This window comes from Gavialis gangeticus, unplaced genomic scaffold (genome assembly GCF_001723915.1).
Source record: "Gavialis gangeticus isolate Ggan-Ray unplaced genomic scaffold, GavGan_comp1, whole genome shotgun sequence".
NCBI classification, from domain to species: domain Eukaryota; kingdom Metazoa; phylum Chordata; order Crocodylia; family Gavialidae; genus Gavialis; species Gavialis gangeticus.
The window spans coordinates 58,253,544-58,262,070 of NW_017728992.1; the positions used below are offsets into that span (position 1 = coordinate 58,253,544).

General features: G+C 38.6%; 1 protein-coding gene across 2 annotated transcripts in view; it reads left to right on the forward strand.

Moving 5' to 3' along the window:
- The window catches only part of DTNBP1 (dystrobrevin binding protein 1), a 151,141-nt gene that overhangs the window by 71,496 nt on the left and 71,118 nt on the right, over positions 1-8,527 (forward strand). The window lies entirely within an intron of this gene.

Below are 8,527 nucleotides of genomic sequence, written 5' to 3' on the forward strand. Positions count from 1 at the left end.
CCCCCCCCCCCCCCCCAAAAAAAAAGTGGAGGGGGCTTGGATCTGAGGAGATACAGCTCTAAGTGATTAGTTATGCAAATTTAATTTCAGTTTATCTGACATTTTATATTTTCTCTTGGATGATTTATTGTTGATGTCACATGCATTTATACCCTTTTGACATGTGGATCAGTTCTCCCATTTGTATTGCTTATGGTCATTCTTCCTTAGCTGAAGAAACAGGAAGAGAACTGTTGTCCAGCTGTAATTTTTGAATAAGAAGTCTGACAAAACTGTAATTCTCTCTGTAGCACAGAAGCTTGTAAATCAGAAAATTCATTTTCTTTGCTGTTTCTTTGGTAGCTGTAAAAATTCTTGTATAGAAAAAGAAAATGAATAAGCAGGGATTTTCCTCTTCTCCTCAAACACATTCAAATATTGGTCTGGCTATAGAGAGGTCAATATTTGTAGATGTCTTTGAATTTAGAAGAGGTTATGATAAGGATACAGTTCCTCTTTCTACTCACAACATGATACTTTGTCATGGTGAATTTATTTCAACAGAGATGTGCATTAAAATTAGAGTATATTTTATAGAATGTACTTAGCAGGAATACTGTTGGGAAAAATCAAGTTAGCTGATGCTGCTTCTGCTAGATTGGTCAGAGTAGAGTAGACAGGATGAATCATTTTCAGAATTGTTAGCTAATGAAGATTTTCATTTAAGAGCAGTGGATGTATAAACAGTGGGCTAAATCCTGTTTCCCTTAATGTACCAAAATATCATATACACAACCACGTAATTGGAGGTTGCTGGCACTTTTGACATCCTCAGTAAGGGTAGGCTCTGGCTGCACAGCTGCTCAGCAAAACAGAATCACTCATGTGTACATACAGCCATGTAAATCTTGAAATTTTAGTTGCAGAAAAATCATGACTAGTGGGCGTTTGACACTGGAGGAGGAGGGCTCCAGGCCACAAGCTAAGGATTACTCAGATCCTTGAAGCTGGTCCACTGGACAGCCAAAAGAAGATTGGTGGGAACAGGAGGAAGTCTGTAAGTCAGAGGAGATGAAGCTTGGTGGGATGAATGCTGTCTTGACAACGATAGGGCCCTCCCAGTGGTACAGAAGATTCCTTATAGCTGTCTGTCTGTTTTATCTAATAAGTATTAAATGTCAATGACAGTGCGTACATCAAGAGGAGGGCTGAAGAAGGCACTAGCGATTAGAGAACTGTGCTGGGAAGTAGGAGGTGCAGGTTCATATTCCCTCTGGAGGGGGAGTGGTGGCCAGTAACTCAGGTGTCCTCACTTTCTGGACATAACCATTTGTGCTAAACATAGAAGGGCCCTTCTCTCAGTTTTACTTCTAGTAGGTATTCACATAGGGTCATTCTATTTCAGCACAGGGCAAAATAGAAACCCAGACTGCGGGTTAGTACCAAAAGCTGCACTGATGTGGCTACATACATGCCATTTAGGCATGTTAAAGTGAATTAGGATTTAGCCCAGTATGTGTCCTTGTACAATATCTAGCTCATCTTCTTGATTCCAATTAAACATTTTGGGTGCCATTTTGATATAATAATGAGAATAATAATACTTTAATAAATATGCTACAATTATGTGAGATGCCCTGTTGAGAGCTGTAGTTTGCTACCTTGCTGTTCTTTGGTGGATAGTTTGTTTTTGCTTTTGTTTTTGGTTTTTTGTTTGTTTTAGCATATTTTAGTATTAGAAAACTGTAGATACTAATTTAATCACATAGAGCAGGGGTGGGCAAAATGCAGCCTGTGGGCCAGATATGGCCCGCCCGGCCTTTCTAACCGGCCTACGGGGCCCCTAAAAAATTTAGAAAATGTATATTTATCTGCCCCTAGCTGCCTGTCATGCGGCCCTCGGCTTGCCAAAACTCAGTAAGCAGCCCTCTGCCCAAAATAATTGCCCACCCCGACATAGAGCCATCATTTCCTCATCACTGATAAATTAGGCTCCAGAGTATACCTATCAGAATTTAGCAGTGGTTGTGTTATTGCCAGCTGACTGCTTGTTGGGGACCTACTGAACCAGCTGTATACATGCAGTGTAGTAGCTAGTGATCACTTGCTGCTTGAAAGGAAACAAATACTTAATCCATGTGCTGAAATGCAAGTTACTACATTTTCTGATTTTGACAGTTGGCCTGCCTTCGCTTCCTGCTTCTGCGGGTCTTGAGTCACAGGCATAATTTTGGGTTGTACTGTAAATATGTTCATACCTTAGACCAAGGGTGGGCAATTATTTCGGCTGGAGGGACACTTAATGAGTTTTGCTGAGCTCTCCAGATCTGCGCGCACAAAATCCTCTAGAAAGTATCATGTTAACAAATTATAGATAAAAAACAAGTCGTATACTATAAATCCCTAACTATAACCTATTTTAATTTTATTTCAAAAAACAATTTTTGTTTTGATTTTTATGGTTTTTTGAGTAGTATACAGCAAAAGCTGTGTTATCCAGCACTTTATCAACCGGAAAGCTCCACTAACCAGCATCCAAGGGATGTGGCAAAAGCAAAACCAGAAGTCTCATTTCTGGTTTCGGGGGCAAAGCAGCCTGTGTGGGGGCCCACCTCCTTGTCCCCTGGCACTCTGATGCCAGGGAGTGCACCAGACAGTGCACATATGATTAACCAGCATGTTTGATTAACTGACATCCCCCATTCCTGGGAGATGCCAGATAACAGAAGGTCTGCTGTATGTAGAAGTGATTGTATAAAGGCTCAAAATAAAATCTTACTCTTGTATATTGTGTGTGAAGGCGTGGGTGAGGTTGTGTGTAGGGGGGTGTGGCGGGAGGGATGCACATGTGTGGGCAGGCTGCCTGCATACTAGGTCCTGGAAACTGGCTGGGGAGGGGGGTTGGGCAGGGGGTGAGTTCAGCAGAGCTCACTGGGGCTGTGCTGTTGCAGGTGTAGTCCACTTCCCCTGCCCCACTCCACATCCAGCCCATAACTACCCCCATGTTGTTCTGCATGGGGCTGAGGCCTACCTGCTCCTGCTCAGGGCAGGCTGTGTCACACTCCCAACTTGCCCCTGCCCCAGCCAGTGTGAACAGCTGTCTGGCAGGCCTGCTTCCAATGCGGCCACAGCTATGAGGTACTGCTTGGCACCACAACCCCAGCCAGGCAGGAAGGGAACTGCAGCTGGGCAGCTCCTGCCCCAGTGCACAGTGCTCCAGTGCCTTCCACCCACTTGGCTGCCTTGAGGTGGCTGCTTATCGTGTCAGGCAGATGGAGTGCATGGAAGGTGGCCAGGAGTTGGATCCACACATGCTGGGGCAGGAGCCATCTGGCTACAGCTTCCCTCCTACCTGACTGGGTGTGTGGTGCCCAGCACGCATCCCTACAGCTGCCATCCTTTCCTATTCTACCTCCTGCCCAGAGTGGCGCATCAGGGGCAGGAGGAGGTGGAGCTGCTGGAGGCAGGGGGAGCTGAGTAGTACCCGGGTGGTTACAGTTGTAGGAGGAGCAGCTCTGCCAGGAAGCTGTGCACTCTGGCTGGGGCCAGGGTCAGAGGGTACAGGCAGAGCATGTGCAGGCTCCCCTGGACAGGAGCGAGTGGGACTTGGCCCCATACAATGCTCCTGGGGCAGCTGCAGGCTGGATATAACGAATTGGTGGGTGCCTGCCTGCAGGCTGGATCCAATTGGTTGGCAGGCCAGATCTGGCCCACAGCCTGTATTTTGCCCACCCTGCCTTAGACTAATTTGTATAGATTTTGTAATGCTTGTGAGTCCCAATTTTAAGTGTTACATTTTTCAACAGTAAATATTAGGAAATTTAAATAAATTAGGGTGGGTTTTAGGAGGGGGTGGGTTCTGCTGCTGTTTATGTAGTGCTGCTTGACAGTTTCCTGAACAGTATTTGCTTAAGCAGTCAAAATCCAGCAAGCAACCCATTCTTTTGGTCCTTTATACTGCAAGTATAAAAGAAGGCAGCTCTGAATTTGGTATTTCTCAGAGTAGAGTTGGGGAAACTGATGTTGATTTAAATAAAAAAAAAAGGCTTTGATGGCAGGGAAATATGTTGCAAGAAACATTTATAGTTGTCCAGAAATCTGACTACCCTTGATAAGGGCTGAGATTTATATTCAGGAGAGCATTTGATAAACTTTAATTATGGGGAAATAAATTCTTCTGGAAGCAGACTCTGGAGGATACTTTTATTTTCAAATCAATGAAGGCAGCTCAAAATAGATCTTTGACCTAATAGGCACATTTCTAGAATTTTCATAGCCCAAATGTTTCCAAATAATATGCTTTTCATGAGTAGTAGAATTTTTTTGCTTTACACATATCTTTGTATTTATAGTTATTTTGTTGCCAAAGCATTTACAGAAAGCAGATGCAAGCCTCAACTTAAAAATTGGAAATAGTTTTGAGTTTCTAAGGGAAAAATGATTTTTAGACAGGGAAAGGTATGCTAGCAGAAGTTAGGAAGGCACAGTATTTTCAGGTATTCATGGAATGAACACTGCATATGTTGGTTTTTAATTGCTCAAAAGTAATATATCAGTTTACTTGTGTCTTAGTTTTATCATAATTTTATATTTGAGAATTGATATTTTTGCTTTTTAGCATTTCACCTGTCCACTTGACTTTTTGGTGGCTGTCGCATGAGACTGCTGTGCAAGTAATAATCTTACAAAGGCTAGCGAAAGTTCTGACCATTTTGGAGACCTTGTATTGAAGTAAAGTTTTTATTGAGCCACCATCAGGCTTACATTTAATATTTTCAGTTTTGATGTGTTAAAAATCAGCTAAAGAATGTGGTTTCTTTTACTCTGTTTTTGTTCTGTTTTTTCATGTAATCAGTATTTGAGTGTGTTTTTGGAGCAAGTTTATTACTCCGGTAATTTGACTTTGATTTGCTTAGCTTCTGTTGGATATAGTCAGTTTGTTTTCTTTTTATATTTGATTCTTATTCTTTAGGGGGGTCTAGTCTTTCACTCCCAGAGGCCACATATACATATATTACAGCAATCTCAGGAGTATTAGTGTCATTGCAAAACATCAGATTGCTTCTGTATATGCATGTAGGACTTGTGTGCGCACGTACGAGCACATGCACTTGCATGTAGGACTTATACATACACACAGATGTGTGTGTGTATTCTACATATATAAATCGATATCTATAGATTTATAGATATATAGATGTGTGTGTGTGTGTGTATGTGTATATATGTATGGATATATAGTTATGTATCTATGTATAGGTGTGTGTATATATGTGTGTCTATAGGACATTTGTTTTGGAAACATTTGCAATTCTTAGTCCGAACCTGTAATATACTTGAGGACTTTTTTTTAAGGGAATGATTACTGATGCTGCAATCCAGTATGGTTGAGAATAAATATATTACATTGATTTGCAATACATATACATTCTAATAACAATGTCATATGTAATGCATACATCTGATCTTCAGTACAGAAGACCCGTGTTCTGAGTACAGAATAGAAAAAAAAATATTTATATCTAAAATGAGGATAGTGTATAATCTGATTTGTAGAGAATTTTAAGGTGAGGCATGTTAAGAAAAAAAATTGGAGGGGAGAGCCATATAAACGTTATGCAATATAAAGCTTATCAAAATTTTTTTTTTGGAATTACGTTGCTTCTAAATGTGGTTATCATTATCTAATAAATAACTACATTGTGCAGCTATATGCAATTAGATTGAAAAAATTCAGTAGAACACACTGGTTTTACCACCCCTTTTTTTATCTGCATTTGGTGTGTTCCTGCAGATATGCATGCGTCCTGGTATACCACAGCTGCCAGCAGCTTGCATTCAGCTTTTGGAAAGGCAATGAGTTGAAGTGTCAATGTACGTGCATATCTGTATGAGTGGTCCATTGAAAACCGGCAGACGCAGTATTATTCGTTTCAAGAAATGGGCTTCTAACATCACTCTTTGTTCTACATCATTGAAAATGCACATCAATGGAGCTGCTTTGTAACTGAAGGTTTCACTTCACCAGCACTGTTTCTGTTTACTTGTTCATTTCTCACTGCTATGTCATCTCCAGGAGCCACTGAGAATAACCAGAGGAATTTCTGTAGGTGGAACTTCATTTTTTGTTTTCTGTTTCTTTCTCATCAGCCATATTAATATACAAAGCTAATCAAAATACAAGCCAAAATTAGAGTTGGCTCAGTTAATGAATTGTGCTGCAGTACTAGAATAGCTTGACATGTAAAAGCTGCAGTGTTAGCGATGGGTTAGATTTCAACATGATTTGGCGAAAGAGAAGGAAATGATGTCTTAAAAATGTCTCTGATCATGAGTGTTGTTTGATCATCTGTGTTACCAAATTAATGCTCTGTGAGAGAGCATGCATGAATGGAGACTAACGAAAGAATTCAAATGCACGAATACCCGCGTGCTTTTACCTATGTGAGAGTCTGTATTGTTACTCATTGCATGAAATTCACATAGACCTTCCTCTAGGGATTCACTAATATTAGTGGGAACTGAAAGATAAATTCTCAAAAGGGAACTGAATGCCAAGTAAAATGCCAGGTAATTAATCCATTTTTACAAATAGAACTCTGCAATACTAAATCTTTGGGTCTTGGATCAAACACTTTAAAAAAGGAAATTAAATTTATTTCATGTCATATAAGCAATTTTTGTATCATGAAATTGCATTATAATTCAATGTAGGTTATTTTGTATCACTTTATATTTTTATTGAGTTAATGAGATTTAATGCATAAATTTTGAAAATACATGGTTTGGTTTTTATCCACTTAGTTCCTTCCAATTGCCATTTCAAGACATTAGCAAACTAAACTGTAATTTAAACAAAATACCTGTTGGACAGAAGCCTGTGCTTTTCATATCCAGTGTAATCATATCCAGTAGAATTCATTTGATATAAATATATTACATATATGTTTAACATACTAGTTAACCTACCTATAGATATGTTTATTCATAAACAGTTAAGGTGTCCAGAAAGTTTCTTCAAATTCCGGTTGATACGAGAAGCAAAATATCTGCTATCTTTATTTCCTCAATATAGAAATGACAATGGATTGATTATTCATTTCAAGATGGCAGAATTTATCCTGTATTTCATTACTTGAGTTATTTATCATAGAAGCTTTTAAAATCAAAATTATGCCAGGTTAATAAAAATGTGTGCATTTTATTTGTAAACCAGTTTAGACCTTGTTACTCTACCTCGCCAGAAATCTTTTTTAATCTCCTTGAATTGCATTGGAGTTGTCAGTTAACTTTTAACAAACTATCCTGATTTCTGCCTTCTAGAAAAGCTCCCCCTGCCTTCTTTCTAGCTAATGGTATCCTGGAACACACAGAACAGTTACTTGTATCTGTGCGGACTAAAGAATTTGAAACTAAATTATAGGTTCTCTAAAGACTAGACTATGAAATTTCAAAGCATTACTGAAATGCAGTCCCTACCATCATCAAATTCTTGACAGTTGCCCTTGGGTGAGAGAAGGAGAAATAGCAGAAACCTTTTGATGTCATCATTGTATTTATTTTGGAAATGTAAGTCTGTGGTAACTAGGGGGTGCTTACTTGTTTTATATTTTTCTTCAACTTTTCATCCGCAGTGTATTAGCAGTAAGAACCAGAGTTATAAATACATGAACCTTACAAAGCAGTTTTTAATACTTACATTTTCATGCAAATCTACTTATGCATTGTATATAAAGACTGAGCTTATAGGCAACGAAGGGCTATTGATTCATCTCTTAAGAAACTGCTTACTTATGGCAAGATTGCAAGTTGTATATCTCAGCCATACAAAACATTATATCTAAAGAGCTTCGTAAATAATTATATAACTTGTCTTGGTACAACTGAAAATTGCAATTCAGTTTTAACGTTTAGTATTAATGAGTGTATTATTCATTCTATTGGCTTGCTTACTTGCTTTCAGAAATGTAAACACAAGTGAGCACACGTTCGTTGATTAATTGTAGTATAATAAATAATTCAAGCATATTTTATTGGTATTTTTATAATTGATATGTGGTAAATTTATAGTGGTACTGTAAATTACAGTTCTGTTGCATATATCACACTAAAATAGAAGTACTTCAATCAGTGCTGCAGTAGCACTTGTTTTTAGAATCCGTTAATTCTTTTCATATAGTACTACCTCATATAGGTCATAATTCTCTACATCAGTGCTCTCTTTTGCTGAACTACTCAGTCAAATCTGGACTGATTAATGTTATTTCAGGTGTGTGGTCAGATATATGGAAATTCTAGTTTTTATATTCACATATGTTCACTAAATGCTATATAGTTCATATTGTTTCATTTACATGAGTTATCACATATACTGATATTGCTATGAAATACTTTATCATTTAAACTCCACCCCCACAGATGCTCACACTATTCAGTTTTTATGTAGAGACTCAGTCCAGGCAAAACTCTGTGACATCTGATTCTTGTTATTTATTTTCCACCTACCATATGTTGTAGCATTGAACATATTTGTAATACCATTTTCCCC